A 20,770-nucleotide genomic window follows, 5' to 3' on the forward strand; every position below is an offset into this window, starting at 1 on the left:
AGCCACTTACAGGGAGGCGATTAAGGAAGAATGAATGAACCGAATGAGTTGGATAGCACCTTAATATTGGTCTTTCATCGTGTTGACCATTCACCAACTGCGAGGCCAAAAGTTCTAGAGCTCCAGCAACTGGAAGAGTTTAAACCAGGAGTAGCTGCCATGTGAAAATTTTAGTTTTATGTTCATGGATTATATAAGGGCAACTAGGAAGAATGGAATTTATAAGCTATACTACAACAAAAACCAATTTTTTAGAAACCAGTCCATTAGAAATTATTTTTAGTATTCTGTAATGGTGTAACTAATGGGTTTAGAAGTAGTAGGTCTGAAAGATTATTTAGATGAATTCAGTATTAGAAGGTAACCTTACCTTTTTCCTTTTATGATGATAACAATTCAAATGAATGAGGAGAATCTAGTTTAATCTTCTTGTTTAAGAATTGATGCCCAATGAGTTTGTTTTTTTTTTTGGGGGGGGGGGGGGTTCCTTCTTTTTCTTTGTCTATGTTGAACAAATCTTTTGATCTAAAGGATTACCGTTACTGTTATTTTTTATCCTTATTATTCCAATACTAATAATTTTGGTTCAAATGAAATTTAATCTTGAGAATGGAAAAGCCAAGGAATGAGTTAATTTTGCTATTACAAGCCAGGATGGAATGACAACATATTGGTGAGATTTTTTTTGTTTTACCTTTTTTCCCCCTTACATTAAGACTTAACAAGCATTGAACTCAATCTCTTTCTTTCTTATTATTTAACTCAAATACTCTGGTGGATGAATGCTTTTCTTTGGCAAGAGAAAGCTAGTTATGAAGCCAAATATGCAAAAAGGTAAGAGTATGAAAAGAGTATGTTGGTGTACGACAAGGAAACAGGTTAGAAATCTTTGCAGTTGCCCTGTATGTGTTAGATTCTGGCTGGACCTTGCTCACTTATGTCAGTTTCAGGAAAGTATGGTTGATGATGGTGATTAGGAGCTTGAGATGTCAGGATCTGAAGTGCATGATGATGAGGAGAGGAGGATGAAATTGCAAATGTACATTTTAGCTTGTTTATAGTACCATGTAGATCATGTTGCTTGACAAAAGTATCCTATGAGATTCCTTCATAAATTCTTGAAAGTGAAAGAGTTGCAGTCTATTCTCGGTCTTAAAATGAGTTTGAAAGCTTGGAAATTTAGAAATTCTCCCCCCTGTAATTTTTTGTACTACAACTGTGGTTCATGGAGTCATTAGAATGGGTTTTCTGATCATGACAGTAGGAATTCTTAGACGGAGAAGAAAATTGAAATGGAGATGTGAGAAAAGTGGACAAGCCCACAAATGTGAAGCCTTTGTGATCTTTAATTTCCTCTATTAGATATCCTATGGTACTTCTAGAGATTTTTCTCTATTAGGTTCTTCAGTTAGTCTTTGTTTACAGTTTAGGGATAGATGATTATGCATGAGACACCCCTGCTTTATAATCCTGTGATCGGAATGCAAAGCCAATATTTGAATCATTCCATTGCTTTTGTTTTCATTGCTTGTTTTTTCCCCTGGAATATTTAGTTGCTCAAAGCTAACATTTGGTTCATTTTAGTTATAGATTTTTTTTTAAAACCATGGTTCATGTCTTCTAGTAGTTGTTAATATCATTAATTTGCTTTTAGTTTTAAATCAGCATTGTTTTCTTAGCTTTGTGGTCATGGTGTGTCTTTGTATGCTTTAGATAAAAATGATCAAGAGTTTGAGTAGGGCAGAAAGAAGAAAATCACATCCTTTGTGGAGGGATTGTCATATTTCCCTAAAAAGTTCAAAATGGATGGCTAATGATACGAATGGTTAGAAACCATAATTGCATCTTTAACCATCTCAGCAATTTCAATGGCCAATTCCCAATGTGATGCTTTTTTCTTTAATTCTTCTACTAATAGCATTTTTAGATAAATTGATTAATTTAAAGCCTTTGCATTTAATACTTGCAGATTTGTAACTACTTGGGTACAGATCTCATCTTTCAATTGGCTCACCACCAAGATATAGAGTCTCTTACTTTGTATCTCTGTCTCTTACCATTGGTTTCATTGACAAGATGATTGAATACTGTTTTTGGACCGGTTCCTTTACTAGGTAGCCGTATTACTTTCAAAGTGCTGTTAAGTCTGTATCATGGATTAATAATCATAAGCAATTACCTTTTGGTGAGCAGGATTTACTGAGTTTGTGAACCCTTGAGACCATGACACACCAATTCAAGAGGCCAGTTTCTGAATAGTGATTCATCTTCACTTGATTCTGAGGTTCAGGTCAAATTTTATTACATTGAAGCTGTCATCCAAGCTTTCCAATTAAAGCTTTTGCATGACTTTCATTAGATGAAATGCATCCTTTGCTAAAGTAGAAGCTGATTGAATAGAAAAACATTATGAAGATGAAATGCTTGTTAAACAGTGAAGTTAAAAATCTTCTACTCAGACTCCCTGCTCGCTTGTGGATTAAGTTTCATACATTACCAATCTAAAAGTTTGAGTTACATCATGAATCTTTCTTCCCCAACTGGAGTGGCTTCTGCATCATCAGGTATAAATAGGCATCTCACCTGATGAGCCATGCTAATGCAGGCTTGGCCTAAAATGTTTATCCATATTGCCATTATGAGTTTGTATCTCTTTATCTTTGTTGCTTCATGTATGATCTTTGCTTCTATTGATTATCTTTTTAAGTTTGTTATGGGATTACTATGTGTGGTTCAAAACCGTTTGATAAGCACATTGTTCTCCCCTAACAAGAGCTAATCAGGACTCGGGGATGGCTTGCTCGAGTGTGGAGGACCTAGATTAGTACTTGATGCCATAAATAAATAAATAAAAGAGAGAGTGAAATTAAAACCGCCCATGAAACATGCACGACTTTAATCCATACGCTACCACGGTAAGAAATTGTATTTTGCTGCTCTTGCTCTCTTCCTTGCCTGTGATCAAGGGTGTAAACGGACCGGATTCGGATCGGATAGTGGTAATACGCTATCTGCATCCTATTATATTCGGACAGATTCAGTTAATATTCTATCGGTTTTTGGACGGATTTAGTCAGATTCGGATGATAATAGGATAGTTATTTTCTTAAGTAGATTCTTCTAAATGTACATGAATATAGGTTTTTGACTACCTATTTACATCTTTACAATTTTATTTTTGAGGGCTAAGTTGAAATTTAAGAATTTAACAACTTTGATAACTATCTTATTAGAAAATCTAAAAAAATAGTCACACATCGCAGGTAAAAAATTTATGAAATACAAAAAATAAATCTAAATGAGTAATTTAATCGGATAATTTTAATTGAACAGATAATAATCGGTAAGAAATAGGTATACCATATCTAGATACTCCTAAATGGATGCGAATGCGAATTCAGAAGCGAATTTCGGTTATCAATTTACACCTCTACCCATGATCTATCAGAGGTATTAATTTGAGTGTGTTTTTTTTTTTTTTCTCCTCAAAACCCTGCAAGCAAGAGTCAGGCTTTATTCTCATTGAAAAGAAGAGATCTCAAAATTTGAGTTGTGTAGTTAAAATTAAACCTTAAATGCTTAAATGCCACATTACTCCACGTATATATGATCTTCTTATGGATGAAATTTGAATCCTTTTATTCGAGTATAGGGAGGAACGTACATCATGTTCTTTAAGTATTCTATGATACGAATGCGATACTAATTAACAAAATCATATTCATAATGGGCAAGTGATGAAAGAAATGAAAGAAGTCATTAAGGAATGCGATACTAATTTAAAAAATCATATTCATAATGGGCAAAGTGACGAAAGAAATGAAAGAAGTCAATAAGAAAGCTTTAGATAATCTATAAAGCAATCCTCAGTATCACTTGAGAATTAAATAAATATCCTTACAATGACGGCCGCTGCTCTTGTAAGGTACTAAACCAGGGGCGGACCTGCATTGGGGCCAGGGGGGGCCATGGCCCCCCCCGGATTTTTTAAAATTTGTTATATATTCCTTAATTTTTTGGTCTTTATGCTAATTCCTTTATTTTTCTTCAGCTTTTTTCTCTTTCTACATGTGAAATGTCACTATTTGGCCCCCCCCAATATTGAGAACCATTTTTAAAGGTAATATAATGGATATAAATGTCATTCCAAATTAAAAACTAGTTCTTCAATCACTATTTATTCTCCCATTTCTTCTCTCTCATGTTTTCTTCCTATTTATTCTCTTATCTTTTTATAAACGTGGGTTAAGGAAAATTTTTGAAAAAAAATCTATTAGGTATTCAAAATTTCATTCTTAATTAAAAATTAACTCCTCAATCCGTATTTATTCTCTCCTCTCTCATATTCTCTTTCTATTTATTCTCTTCCCTTTCTACAAGTATGGGTTAAGGAAAAATTGGAAAAAAATCTTCTCCACAATTAGGTATTCTTTCTCTTTCTCAATCTATTTATCGTTTCTATTTTTTTACTATTTTTATTTGATTTTATACTATTTGTTTCTTTATTTCCCTATTTATTCTCCCATTTCTTCTCTCTTTTCTTCTCTCTCATGTTTTCTTCCTATTTATTCTCTTATCTTTTTATAAACGTGAGTTAAGGAAAAATTTTGAAAAAAAATCTTATTAGGTATTCAAAATTTCATTCCTAATTAGAAATTAACTCCTCAATCCGTATTTATTCTCTCCTCTCTCATATTCTCTTTTTATTTATTCTCTTCCCTTTCTATAAGTATGGGTTAAGGAAAAATTGGAAAAAAAATCTTCTCCACAATTAGGTATTCTTTCTCTTTCTCAATTTATTTATCGTTTCTATTTTTTTATTATTTTTATTTGATTTTATACTATTTGTTTCTTTATTTATTTTACAATTTTTGTTATTTGATTTTATACTGTGAATAAAATGTCTATAGTTAGTAAGGTAAAACTACCATTGGTTTGCATCTACTAACAAAGAAAATTTTGGTTTGCGTATGACTTTCTAGGGCTGAATTCATGTTTTTTTTTTTTTTTTGGCTTTAATTTATCTATATTTGTCAAAAAAAATTATTATCAATAATGGGCCCTACAAAATAAGCATTAGTGCTTCCCGACGGGAAGGTTATCTGGACTTTTATTCTTCGGCCCCCCCCACTTTTGAATCCTGGGTCCGCCCCTGTACTAAACCACACAATGCTGACTCTAATGTCTCGAGCTGTGCAGACTTATTGCAATCTCTTCTGTTCGTTGATGAGAACAGCTGCTGCTTTCTTCCCCGAGAAGGAACCTAGCAAATCCAATAAAGAATGGCAAAGTACACATCATCACTTGTCCACAAAGGATTTCTAATAAAGAAAATTAATGATCACAAAGGCTTCACATTAGGCTATTGTAGGAGTCTCAACCAATTGATTGATGAAGGTATTGAATCTATACCTGATAGTTTGTTGTTGAAGAGAAACACCCCCACTAAGATTATGAAGGAATCCAAGGGAAAAAGGAATTGCTCCACCAATGCTGATATCATTATCATGAAGGCTTAACTTTCTAAGTCCTTTCAATCGACCAAACTGCTCAGAGATTCGTTCACGGAGCTCGACTGATATATCCTCTTCTCTGAAGCACTTGAGTTCTTTCCAAGTTCCCGAACAACTTGGATCATCGTATTCAGCTTGAATGATCTGACTCCCATCCAACCCTTCACATGTGATAGATTGGAAGATTGATGCGAACAATAGAACAACCAATAGAACAACCAATGACAGACAATTGTTTGGGAACCTAAAAAACTGCTGTGGGTATTTGCAATTTGATGGACTCATCTTTTTCTTCTTCTGTTTTTCCTTCTGACCAAAAATTCCACGATCAACAGTCACTGGTGATCACTTTGGGAAGTACAATCTGATTTTGAAGAGGAATAGGGACCCAGAGAGATGTAGAGAGATTTTGAAGTTTGAGTCCAACTAATTATAGAAGAGGAATAGAGTTTAAGAGACAACAGGTAACTTATAGAGATGTAAATCGAATTTGAATTTTGAATTCGAAAGAGGGTGGAGTACTTAAGAACCGTTTTGCTTAAACACAGCATGGAGCAGCCTGTGGTGAGGGAGGAGTATCGAACCATTTGAGATTCTGAAGTTTGACTTCATTTCAAGTTTTCAAATTTTCATTCATCATTTTAAGTTTTCAAATTCTCTTATATCAATCTTAAATTTTATTCAAATTATGCATTATACAAAATAACTTATAAATATTATTATTTTAAATCCAACACGATTTATTCCTAATTAAAAACTTTCGATTAAATTCCACCATCCTTTTTTTATCAATCCATCCAATCTCTAATATTCTATCAAAAAAATCAAATTCTATCATATCATATTATATTATTCGAATATAGTTTGAGATTAAAATCTTGAGATTTTTTAAGATATGTTATTTTCTTAATAAATAATGAAATATGGTATAATTTGATAAATTCTTTAAAATGTAATAAAAACTCTTTCGCCCTTTTTTTGTTATCTAGAAATGTCTTTTTTAATATAATTTTATATTTATAGAAATCAAAATTCCTTATTTGAGATTCAATTATTATTATTATTATTAATTCTTGAGAAATAAGGTCTTATAGATTTATCTCATTCTCCGGCTTGAGTTTCGCTTTTTTTTAGGTAAAACAATATCCAAAAACAAAGTAGGTAAAGAAATAATAAATAATCCAAAACTACAGGTATTTGATTATTTCAATGAAAAATAAAGACAGAAAAAGATTTGCAGCAAAAAAAGAGTACATGCTTTTATATAAATTATGATTTAGTTTTAAAAAAAAATAAAGCTAAAATCATGGAAATGAGGACAAAAATTTGAAGAAAATTGTTCTTAAAAAAATTAAGCTAATAAAAAAATAAAAATAATCAAAGTACATTTTTAAAGAAAGTTATTCAATGTTCACAAAAAAAAAAGTTATTCAAAGTTCACATAAGAATGTTTTTCATATAAAATTTTAGATTTTGAAGGAAACTAAATTCAAGAGAGTTGGATAATATGTAGGAAATTTTTTTTAAAAAGAAAATTGAACTAAAACACCAATGAGGATAAATAAAAAAACCAATGAGGATTTTTTTTCTTTTTAAATTGAGGAACAATAAATAGGATTGAAATTTTATTAAAAAAAAATAGAAAACCAAAATCGTGGAATGCATAAAATTTGAAGAAAAATTTCTCTTAAAAGGTTGGCATAAATATTTGAAAATTTTTTCTTCTTAAAAAATAATTTTCTTTATTAAAAATTGATTTTTTTTTTATAGAATATTAAAGACAGATCAATTGATATAAAAATAAGGTGGAATTTTGGTATGATATTACTGATATAAAAGGAAGGTGGAATTTAATAAAAAATTTTTTTATTATAGATTAAATCACGGGTTTAAAATAACAATATTTATGAGTGAATTCATTAGATGCTTTTATTAGTGGTTCATATGAAAGGCTGTTAAAGATTTATTTATTTATTTATTTTTTGTGGTTGCCAACCCCGGTTTCTAAGGCATTGCCCTGACTAATCCGATGTTCGACCGGGTCGCACACCTGGCTTTGGTGGGTGAGTCTCCCAGCAGAGATTTTTTGCATCCACAAGGTTTCTATACCGGAACCTTGCTTAAGCGGACCAAGTTGCTTACCACTTGGACCAACCCCGTTGGTAAAGATGGTTAGAGATTTATTCAACAAAAAAGTGACTCTAAAAAAAAAAAAAAGGAAAGACAAAAATATTATGTTTTCTTCTTATTTTCATGAAAAATCTCTTTTTAAAATTTGGATAATGTTGGATTTTATCATTTTAGGAAAAAAAAAAAAAAAAAAAAGAAGGAAAGAGAAGGTTTCTAATAATCGATTACAAGAAAAATTGTTTGAGATTAAAAAAATAAAATACATAATATATATACTTTCTTTTTTTAAAAAAATCTCTTCCCTATTTCATAGAGGTTTTTATTAGTGATTTATAAGGAAGATTGTTTGAGATTGAAAAAAAAAAATACTCTCTTTTCTATGAAATCTTTTTCTAGATTTAATTTAATTTTATGCATTTAAATAAAAAAAATATAAAAAGGTACCAATAATTTGTGAGTAAAATAATAAAATGGTAGTTATTGTTTATTATTAGTATTAGTTTTATTTCTAACAGTTTAGATTGAATAAACGATTACATCTAATTAAGCTATTTTTTTCATCGACCCCTGAGGTTTGGTCCAAGTCACTTTTAATCCAGTTTAAGTTTCCTTTTGCATATGGCTCCCCTATGGTTTCAACAAATGATTAAATAAGGACAAGGTTAACAGAAACTGTTAGTTTAATAAAATTTGTGACAAAAATACCCTTGTATCCTTTGAATTTTTTTTTTTTAATCTACTAAAATAGATACTATAAAATAACTAAATAATAAACCATACCTGTTGAACGTCGGAATAGGTTCGCCGTCGACGAGAGGATTTGAGAGCGAAGAAACTGAAGAAAGCAGACGAGAGGATCTGAGAGCGAAGAAACTGAAGAAAGCAGAGGAGATACTAAAAGAAGGAATTGAGACAGCGGAGAAGGGTTGGAGACGGCGGAGAAAGGAATTGAAAGTGCTGAGATGGGGATTGTGGCGGTGGAGGCAGAAATTGTGACAAAAATACCCTTGTGTCCCTTGCTGCTGCTGCAACTAGTAGATGAATTTACTAATACTGCAATTTCTTTATTTCCCTTCACAGATTTGTATGTGACAATACACTCTCTCCTCAAAGGCTCTGTTATACAAGAAGCATTTCACGCATGTAAATATAGCTCTCACTCTCTGCAGTCGGGTTTTTGAGAAAAAAGAAAAAAAGAAAAACTACGACATACACATTGAAAAGAGAGTTACCCAACAAAATATTAATTTAAACATCCTAAATTTTATGTCTTCTCCATTAAAATGATGGAAAACAAATTTAACGAGAAACCCTAAGAACCCATTATCTACAGAAAAATTACGGTCAGTTCAGAGATCATGACTTCACTTTTAAGGTTTTTGAGCTTGGGTTCCAAGAACTCCATTAACCACAGAAGTCGCAACAAGAACACCCAAGAATTCAGCACCTGCAACCACTACGGCCTAAGCAAAACCACCAAAAGCGGGTGCAATTTCTGCCTCCACCGCCACAATCCCCATCTCAACACTTTCAATTCCTTTCTCCACCGTCTCCAAACCCTTCTCCGCTAACTCAATTCCATCTTTTAGTATCTCCTTTGCTTTCTTCAGTTTCTTCGCTCTCAGATCCTCCTCGTCGACGACGGCGAACCTATTCCGACGTTCAACGGGTATGGTTTATTATTTAGTTATTTTATAGTATCTATTTTAGTAGATTAAAAAAAAAAAAATTCAAAGGACACAAAGGTATTTTTGTCACAAAATTTATCAAACTAACATTTTCTGTTAACCTTGTCCTTATTTAATCATTCATTGAAACCACAGGGGAGCCATATGCAAAAGGAAACTTAAACTGGACTAAAAGTGACTTGGACCAAACTTCAGGGTCCAGATGAAAATTACCCATAAAAAAATATAAAAAGGTACCAATAATTTGTGAGTAAAAAAATAAAATGGTAGTTATTGTTTATTATTATTATTAGTTTTATTTCTAACAGTTTAGATTGAATAAACGATTACATCTAATTAAGCTATTATTATTAAATTTTATTATATCCAATTTAATAAGAATAGTTAAAAAAAATTTCTTTAATTTTTATTTTAAAATTAATAAGAGTACAGATTTTGAAAGTTTCAGTCTTCGACTTGGCATCTCATTTTCAACATAATTAAGTTAATTTTAATACTAGAATTGCTAGTCTAGTACTATGGTCAGTGTCAATCAAGAATAGAGACAGGGATAGAGCCAACTTGATCAAGTACAACTAAGGTGGGACAAGGATGGGGCTTGGCCCGTTAGGCCTAAGGGACAATGATTTTAGGCATTGAATTTGGGTCAAGGTAGAATGGGCTAACCTATAAGCATTTAGGGCTAGAGTTGGGTTTAAAAAAGCTCGGTCCAACCCGTTTCTATTGCAGCCCTACTTGTTCTTCTTATAATTCCTATCGCCCTTGGCACCTTTCATATAGTTTAAAGTCAAACTCTAACTTGGCTTCAGTTGGTATTTAACCACTTTACTTGAACCAACTTGCTAAATATAAGTTTCTTTGAAGACATTTCATAAAATTGGAATGAAATTGCTACATGTCATGGCAGGACGACTAATACTATAGCTAGAATATATGGAATGTAAGAATAAAATGAAGAATATATAAGAATTTGATGACGGAGTTTAGTTAAAAGTAGGCCTACATCTTTGAAACTCAGATGGAGCTCAATGCACTATAACTGAGAAATTGAAACATTACAACATCCCTGTCTAGACATTGATTGAACTTAGATCTCTCAACCAAGACTTCAAATCCACAAAGAACAATTCAAAGCAGCCATGGAACATGATCAAATCAATACAAACCTAGAAACGAAAGAAGGTAAAAAAAAGAAGTCTAGAATTGTAGAATTGCAACTCTAAAACCCCATCATGTTCCAACTATAATGAATCAAGAGAAAACAATATATACTTTGATCCAACCCGAGACAAGTTGTCAGCGTTGGCTTAGATTGGAATGAACCAGAGAATCAACGGTTCTAATTAAGCTACATGAAGATGGGCAGTTACATATTAGCCCTCATAATTCTTCCCCTTAATTTGTAATGCATAACCCTTGCCATAGTGCATAAAGCTCAATTCCATCATTGCTTAATACAACCCAAAAACACAGCAGATACAAGACTACCAAAAAGAAGTCTGGATGGCAAAACAAGTGCAAACACAGAAATCGTTTGGATTGCAAATGTGAAATCCCCCGGATTTCTACCCCTTTAACCTGCGGTTTAAAGACCGAAAACCCGGGCCTCGAATTGGCAGCAATCGTGGACCATTCAAGTCAAGCTCTACAATTTGAAAATGGACCCAGTGTTGGTGGATGACCCTCGTGATGACTCAACAACTCTCCTAGATTTTAAATGAAGAGAGAAGATTAATCATGATGAGTAAATAGGGTGATATTTGGATAACCATAAATTGATGTTGGAGAATCTGATTGATGCGAATAAGGTATCAAATCGAAAATCGTCAAAAGACTTTTCCAATGAGCTAAAAATCACTGAAAGCGGAGTCCCTTTGGGGGTCCAACCATGGCCCTGAAGATTAGGCTGTTTGGGTGAACCAACCCCCCACCCCATTTCCTGTTTAGGGGCAAAAATAAAATTTTGGATTTTTAAACCCTATTTATGTTTTATCTCATCTGTAAACACATTCTGGAGGCTAGAACGAGGCAGAGGCTTGGAGAAAAGGAGAAAGAAAGGAGAAGAATATTTCTCATCCAATCAAAGGTGCTATGCTACTCGGATCATTGCGAAAATATTAGGAAATGTTAGTTTTCTTTAACCCTTCTCTTTAATTATAGTTGGTGAGAGTTTCTCTTCTCTTCTTTCGTGGAGATCTTGAAAGGGAAGGTTGTTAGGTATCTTGGATGCTTTCTTTTCTTGTATTAATGTCCCTTCCTAGTTTGTGGGAGTAATGGTAAGATCCCATGCTAAGGCTGACACATTTTGACTCTCTAGGTCACCCACGGGTGATTTATGAGAGCCAAATTTGGGCATTTTTGACCTAAGTCAAATTTGATCAAATTGAAGGTACTCGTAGGATCCCTTTGATGCCAATTAGTTTTTTCCAAAGTTTTGTTTCGTTATAGACTTCGATTTGGTGGCGAATTAGAGACCATTCACTAGTGAGGTTGGGAAGTACCCTTTTTAACCTAGTTTTCAGATTTGGGTTTTCGTGGGAAGATTTTGGAATATCCTTTGAAACCCAAATGGACTCTAATTTGTGATTATTATTTTCTTGCATAAATATGCATTTATGTATCTTTAGTCACTAAACTTGTAGGAGTGAATTGTTGGACTTTGGAGAAAGGAGCAAAGTAAAATGTGAGGAATAACTAACCATGTTATACACAATTAATTTTTGCTATTTTAATTTCTTTTATTGATATAAATTGTTGTAAATTTATATTTACCATGATATGCATGTGTATGACTTTGCACGAATGGAATGTAAGATTTATTGCTTGAGTATTTCTCTTTACTGTTGAATCCTATATTATTGATATAAATATGGTGTGATATTATATGAGATGAAAAAGGAAGAACAATATTAATATATTTACCTCGTATTTTCTACTAGGGTCGTGGGTTCGCCCATTGCCCTAATGATCTTATGTGATTGTCTGTGTTACATTGGGGAATGGGGAATGCCCTTTTGGCATTTCTGCCATAGGATACCAGAGGATGCAGTATGGGAAGCATTCATATGGTGCTCTTGGCGTTTTTCCTAATTACTGATTGACGTATGTAGGGCATGTCTAGAAGTGTTTGGCTAGGTGACCTCATGAGTACTACTACCCTTCCGGTAGGAGTATTGAAACTGGTTAACCTGTGATATCAGTGGCTGGGTCCTGTGAGCATCAAGCAGACCCACTGTCATTATGAGATGGTAGGGTTGCAAATAATAGACAATGGCTCATGGGCGCTCAAGACTGGTGAAATGACTTGTGAGAGGACATGGAGAGCCTCCAGTCCATTATATGTGGATGACCATAGGGTTAGGGGTCAATGTAGTTCGAGTTGGTTGGTGCCATATGATACGTTGACTCTAGGTGGGAAAAGATATTGAACCGAGTTGGTTGGTGCCATAGGGGAAGTATTCGGACCATATGTAGTATGAGACCGTATGACTTTGCATTGGGCTTAGAGAAATCCTTAACACGTGCCAGATCTTATACCAATGGTGATGTGAGAGTGTGGTGACTTATACCCCAGCCACGGATTGATGTGACTTGATCCAATTACCGCAAAAACTCAACAGACGTGCTTGAGTGCCGTGAGGGAAGAGTGATGAGACCGCCCAAAGAAGACTGGTGTGTGACTTAATGCGTGTCTACTTTAGAGATTACATTATAGAGTTAGGAACCTCATATCATCACCATGCATTTCTTGTTTATATTATTAAATACATGATTGTTTTATGAATTATGATATGGAGTATGGATGAATGTATTGACATGAATGTTAGTTACCTCACTGAGTTCTATGAACTCATTCATTTATTTTGTTTGTTTCTTTAGGCTCTACAGGTTATGAGGACCCCTCCTACGTTGAGGATCCTTTGATGAATGACTACCAGGAGGGCGTTGTTAGAAAAGAAGTGGAAGCTTATGATGCTTCATGTTCATGCCAAGACTGCTCTTATGGAGTTTCTTTCCTTAGAGCATTCTTAAATGATTTTCCGGTGCAACTTTAAATATTCTTTCTCTTCTAGGACTCTGATGTTTAGTTTTGATTTGAAATAATGGATGATTGTAATCATTATTTCAGATATGATAATTTATTACTTGAACTTGATTTATTATTGTCCATTTAATTATGCTATATCATGTTTTGTATGGATTTGCAACTGAACCTAGATCTTACGGTGTATCATTCCCACGGGTATTCGGGTATTACCGGATTCAGCTGGGTGGGGTGTGACAGCAAACATGCACAAAACCAGGCATAACATTTGAACATTAAGCACGTACAAGTGTAGCAGAATTCTTGATAGCAATGAACCTATAAACATTGTAATAATAAAACAGTAAAACCCTTGGAACACAAAATACGACAGCAACAAAACTTGTAAAAAGAACATATTACAGCAGCAGCTAAACCACCAAATCAAATTTATAGTTAAAACACAACACACTACAAACACATATTGAAAGAAAAGAAATCAATAAATGGCATCTCGCATTCATAACAAGTTGATACAGTGCTCATACTTGACAAATAACAATACCTTAGTACCACAATTTGTAAAGTTTAGTAGGAATTGTATCAACCAATAACACACCATCAACCACTTTTTCTTTGATAAAGAAATATTTAACATCAATATGTTTGGTTCTGTCATAACAAATAGATTTTTTATATAAAAAATAGTAGTTATCAATAAATAAAGTATATTTATCTTCTAAGTTCGAACACATGCGATTCACATGATCGATTATTTAATGGAATTCCCATTTCAGCCTCAAGTTTGGGCCTGCTTGTATTCTTAAAATTAAAAAAATTACTTGAACCCATGAATGCTGGCCCATTGGGTTTAGGATCCATTAAGAGACCAAAAACTGATCGCGTATGGATTGGGACCTTGAACCGACCCGATTATCTGGTAAATAAAAACCAGAAATAGAAATAACGGAGGATATATGGTTTGATTCATGTTATTCTTTTCTCTTTCTATTTGTATGATGATTTCTCTTTATATATCTTTTTAATTCTTGTTTTTTATTTTATTTTTTTATGGAGTAAAAGTGTAAAACAACCATTGCTAAATAAAAAGAAAATATATGCACATGAAGTTTTAAGATGTTGTGTATGTGTTTTGGCACGGTGATGATAATCTCACAAGTAAAAACAATAAGACCAGAAAGTTTTGGGTTTGAATCTTCGTTCTTTTTCCCTCTCCTTCCTTACTTCTTAGCTAATAAAAAGCGAATCTCAAAAACATAATATCATAATATACTTAGGAAAAACAGTCAATGTAGCCAATGGCGGATTAGTAAAGCGGTTAAAGTGGCATTAATGTATATCCCATACCCATATACCCATATACAAAAGTATTCAATAAAAAAAAGAAAAAAAGAAAAATGAAACAGTCAATGTAAAGGAGAGGAATGTAGCTGGTGCCTGGTAGGGCATTTGTTACATTAAGCCAATACACAATGGTGGAGAGAACAGTAATGGGGTATTGGGGTTAACATTTTTTTATGAACAAAAAGTTTGTTTCGGAAATCCTAGATATAGCAACAACGAATGACAAAAACAATAAAAAAACTAGGTGTTTTTAGATAAAAGTGAAAACCAATTGAGAGCATGCATGTTTATCTCACTTTTGAATTTTACAAATGTGCATACAAAATTAGAAAGATAAGAGGCCGTAAAAGATTGAGATTTCAAACTAGAGGTGCAAATGGATAATCGAAATTTTCTCTCGGATTCACATCGTCATTCGCTAAGGGTATTTGAATTCGTCCGATTATTAATAGGATGCAATTATGATATACCCCTTTCAAACTGATAAAATTATTCGAATAAGTTATTCATTTGGATTTATTTTTCTTATTTTTATAAATTTTTTACTTGCGATATGTCATATGTGACTATATATATATATATATATATATATACATATAAATTCTTAAATTTCAAACTTAGCCTTCGCAAATAAAATGATAAAGATGTCAACTGGTGGTCAAAAACTTGTATTCATGCCCATTTAGAAGAATCTAGAAAAAATAACTATTCAATTATCGTTCGAATTCGATTGAATCCGTTCGAAAACCGATAGGATATTATCTGGATCCATCTGAATATAGTAGGATATGGATATAGTATTACCACTATCCAATCCAAATTCGGTTCCTTTAAGACCTAGTTAGCTAAATTTACTTGGCCCAAGAACAAGAGATGAAAAGAGGCCAAAAGTTTGCTGGTGAGAGGAACACAAGGAACACAGATCAAAGTGAGAGGTCCATTTGGCTAAAGAAACACAAGTGGGAATCCCATTTCTTCTTGCTTGTGTTGGTTTTGTATTTTAACCTTAGACATGATATATACCTTAGACATGATTTTAACCTTTGTGTAAGAGCTCCAGACATATTTGCTTCGAGCTTATGATTCCGAGTTCGACCGACGACGGTCACGACGTGCTGACGAGAGTCCTCATTAAATATGACATCGCAAATGCTGCGTTGAAATAACGCGTTCGTTAGGCTGGTAGGCGGTGGTGGGCCCACCCAATTACGTTAAAGTCTAATCATAACGTATATACACAAATCTTGGCAATCGAACTCCTCACCTTTTTTTTTTTGTTCTCGTCTTTTTACGATTTCACTGCACACAACTCATCCACTTCTCCGCATAGGTGTCTCCATGTCTGCAACAATTCAGTGAGTTTTCTCTTGGACGGTGCAATTTACAAAGAAAAAAAGTATTCCCATTGCTACCACGGGTCGTTCGGTCTCAATACCCCTCCGATTAGGGTCTGACATAACAGGACATCCTAGCCAAACACTACTAAACAACCCTAAATATGTCATCCAACAGTTTAGGAAGGTGTCCAAAGGGCATCTCCGGAAACATCCCATAATATTCCCGTAGTTGTCCAAGGACAGAAGTGTCAAAAGGACACCTCCCCTTTCCAAACCATACTTAATCATTCACAAACATAAATCCATCATATCACATATATGGTAACTTCTTATATGGAAAGAATTCAATAACAACATCCAACTTGTATATAACTGGTAAGTAAATCATACATGATTCAATTTAGCATAAACAAGTAATGCTACTATAATAGTTGCATCAGCAATATATCATTGTAAGAATCTAATTAAGGAAATAAACCAAAGATTCAAATATAGAAATTAGAACATGCAATTTATGTAATTAAGGAAATAACCATCCTTACCTTATATAACTCGCAAAGGATCTTGGGGGAATCAAGTAAGACCTTGTCTAAATTTGGAAAGAAAGTCCTAGTCAAGTATATATAACATATTAGGAAAGATACCTAAAAGGAAGGAAATCAAATCATCCAAAACAAACCAAATATGAGGTTGTTGTCCTCATTGGTCGACTGATTGGTCTACTGCCTCAGTTGACCAATGAGTCGACCAACAGAGACAGTGGCCTTCAAAATCAGAGATTTTTGAATACAAAACCGAATTTGGTGGTTCAAAAGGGTACCAAACAAGAGGGAAACTACAAGGGTAGTATGCTAGTATATAGAGGACTTCAAAACCCTAATAATATCGAGTCTTAAAGTTACAAATTATGAAACAAAAAGTTACCATAATTTGATCAATCATGGTTCTTGAAGAATTCATATCAAAATCATGGACAAGAACAATAGGATGATGGATTACTAATATGATAAATGATTCATGAAAAGCATGCATAGATTCTCTAGAGAAATAGAGCTAAGGCTGAAGAACATCAATCTAAATAAGGAAAGAGAATAGATACATGTTTTCCTTCAAAAGCAAGTGATGATCTTGATGAAGATCATCCACCAAGCTTTAGATCCTTAGGAAAAGAGAGGGAATGAGTAAAGCAATAGTCGCAACAGAGATGCAACATCATCTCTACTGTTCTCAATCAGAAAAGGAAAGAAAAGTAATGGAGAATCAACGACGAAACATAAAAGAGGATGATCACATACCTTTTTGTGCAAATGCAAGAGATTTGATGAAGATCCGTCAAGAGAATCACCAAGGACGCAAAGGAGATGACTTGCAGAGGGCTCTGGTTCGTTACAAAGAGTTTAGAGGCAGAAAATACACAGTAGACTCGAGATTGGACTTAAATAGAGCAAGCAAAGACCAAATCAACAAATCAAATCCCATTGGTCGATTGATTGGTCGACTCGCCCAGTCGACCAATGAGTTGACCAATTAGGACAGCAAGTCCAAAACAGGGAAATGAAGGCTCAAATCAAATCCAAACATAAAGGGGTTTTGCACACACACCAAGTGACTTACCTAGTAGGTAGAAATGCCTTCGAACCAAGTCAAAGAGTACTCCAAGTCCATCAACTAATTCCTTCTTCATCAGGGTGCAGTTTCCATAAATAGAACACTGTCATCAACACTCATGGATTCTAAGCCAAACACCAAGTCTTCCACTGGGATGGCCCATAGTTGACTTCTTGCTTTACTTCGGGTTGTCGGACCTACAAGCAACAGGGTTTCCGGGTCAAGGTTAGGGCTGGGTTTCACAACAGTTGATACTGGAACTGGGGGTGAAGTATGAGGGGAATTAGTTCATTTTGATGGACAATTGATTTTCACATCTGAAGATTTACGTAAAAAAACTGATGGGGTAAGGCAATGTACCTATGGGACTATGTATAAGGTGACATTAGGGGATGGGAGTGAAGTTATAGTAATTAGCTTGGAGAAGATTGCAAAGAATAAAAGGGAATTTGCAGTGGAAGTAATTGCACTGGGGAAGATTCGACATCCAAATCTTTTGGCTCTCAGGGCTTATTACTTGGGATCCAGAAGAGAGAAGCTTCTTGTATTTGACTTCATGCCTAGAGGGAGTCTCACGTCATTTTTCCATGGTATGCTCCTTTTTACTAGTAACAAGTTTTTCTACTTGTTCACAGTTATAATCCCCTATCTAATCATTTTTAAATTTATGAATAGCTCGAAGACCAGACACACCAATTGATTGGCAAACTAGGATGAACATAACCAAGGATATAACAAGAGGCTTATGGTACCTCCACATAGAGAAGAATATAGTGCATGGGAACCTAACATCAAGCAACATACTGCTGGATGAGAACAACAATTCCAAGATTGCAGACTATGGCATCTCTTAGCTTATCACTACTGATGTCAATTCCAATGCGATGGCTACTGCTGATGTGCAAGACTATCATGCACCTGAGCTCTCAAGAGCTCAACATGGACAATACAATGACAGACATCTACAGCCTTGGGGTTATCATGTTGGAGCTCCTTACAGGGAGGCGACCAGATAGTTTAGATTTACCTCGGTGGGTGAAATCTACAGTTAAGGAGGTTGGACTGAGGAGGCCTTTGATCAAGAGCTCATGAGGGATGCATCAATAACCAATAATGAGTTGTTCCATACCTTAAACTTGGCTCTCAATTGTGTTGACGATTCACCAACTGCAAGGCCAGAAGTTCAATGAGTGCTCGAGCAACTGGAAGAGATAAAACCAGAATTATGTTCAAGCCACTTACAGGGAGGCGATTAAGGAGGAATGAATGAACCAAATGAGTTGGACATCACCTTAATATTGTCCCTTCATCGTGTTGACCATTCACCAATTGCGAGGCCAAAAGTTCTAGAGCTCTAGCAACTGGAAGAGATTAAACCAGAATTAGCTGCCATGTGAAAAATTGAGTTTTATGTTCATGGATTATATAAGGGCAACTAGGAGGAATGGAATTTATAAGCTATACTACAACAAAAACCAATTTTTTGAGAAACCAGTCCATTAGAAATTATTTTTAGTATTCTGTAATGGTGTAATTAATGGGTTTAGAAGTAGTAGGTCTGAAAGATTATTCAGATGAATTCAGTATCAGATGGTAACCTTACCTTTTTCCTTTTATGATGATAACAATTCCCAAGAATGAGGAGAATCTAGTTTAATCTTCTTGTTTAAGAATTGATGCACAATGAGTTTTTTTTTTTTTCGGGGGGGGGGGGGGGGCTTTTCCTTCTTTTTCTTTGTCTATGTTGAACAAATCTTTTGATCTAAAGGATTACTGTTACTGTTATTTTTTATCCTTATTATTCCAATACTAATAATTTTGGTTCAAATGAAATTTAATTTTGAGATTGGAAAAACCAAGGAATGGGTTTTGCTATTACAAGCCAGGATGGAATGACAGCATATTGGTGAGATTTTTTTTGTTTTACCTTTTTCCCCCCTTACATTAAGACTTAACAAGCATGAACTCAATCTCTTTCTTTCTTGTGATTTAATTCAAATACTCTGGTGGATGAATGCTTTTCTTTGGCAAGAGAAAGCTAGTTATGAAGCCAAATTTGCAAAAAGGTAAAGAGTATGAAAAGAGTATGTTGATGTACGACAAGGAAACAGGTTAGAAATCTTTGCGGTTGCCATGTATGTGTTAGATTCTTGCTGGACCTTGCTCACTTATGTTAGTTTCAGGAAAGTATGGTTGATGATGGTGATGAGGAGCATGAGATGTCAGGATCTGAAGTGCATGATGATGAGGAGAGGAGGATGAAATTGCAGATGTCCATTTTAGCTTGTTTATAGTACCATGTAGATCATGTTGCTTGACAAAAGTATCCTATGAGATTCCTTCATAAATTCTTGAAAGTGAAAGAGTTGCAGTCTATTCTCTGTCTTAAAATGAGTTTGAAGGTTCGGAAATTTTGAAATTCTCCCCCTTGTAATTTTTTGTACTACAACTGTGTTTCATGGAGTCATCAAAATGGGTTTTCTGATCATGACAGTAGGAATTCTTAGAAGGAGAAGAAAATTGAAATGGAGATGTGAGAAAAGTGGACAAGTCCACACATGTGAAGCCTTTGTGATCATTAATTTCCTCTATTAGAAATCCTATGGTACTTCCTAGAGATTTTTCTCAGGGGGATTATTAGGTTCTTCGGTTAGTCTTTGTTTACAGTTTAGGGATAGATGATTATGCATGAGACACCCCTGCTTTATAATCCACTGATCGGAATGCATAGCCAATATTTGAATCATTCCATTGCTTTTGTTTTCATTGCTTGTTTTTCCCCCTGGAATATTTAGTTGCTCAAGGCTAACATTTGGTTCATTTTGGTTATAGATCATTTTTTTTAAGACCATGATTCATGTCTTCTAGTACTTGTTAATATCATTAATTTGCTTTTAGTTTAAAATCAACATTGTTTTCTTAGCTTTGTGGTCATGGTGTGTGTTTGTATGCTTCAGATAAAAATGAGCAAGAGTTTGAATAGGGCAGAAAGAAGAAAATCACATCCTTTGGGGTGGGATTGTCATATTTTCCTAAAAAGTTCAAAATGGATGGCTAATGATACCAATGATTAGAAATCATAATTGCATCTTTAACCATCTCAAC

The 20,770-nt window shown here is 34.2% G+C and overlaps 1 pseudogene; it reads left to right on the forward strand.

Annotated features, from left to right (window-relative positions):
* Nucleotides 1–8,605: 8,605 nt before the first annotated feature.
* Nucleotides 8,606–18,921, forward strand: LOC149018503 (putative leucine-rich repeat receptor-like protein kinase IMK3 pseudogene; annotated as a pseudogene).
* Nucleotides 18,922–20,770: the final 1,849 nt, after the last annotated feature.

This window comes from Hakea prostrata, chromosome 4 (assembly GCF_041222555.1).
Source record: "Hakea prostrata isolate BN-2017 chromosome 4, UWA_Hpros_2, whole genome shotgun sequence".
Classification (NCBI taxonomy): Eukaryota; Viridiplantae; Streptophyta; class Magnoliopsida; order Proteales; family Proteaceae; genus Hakea; species Hakea prostrata.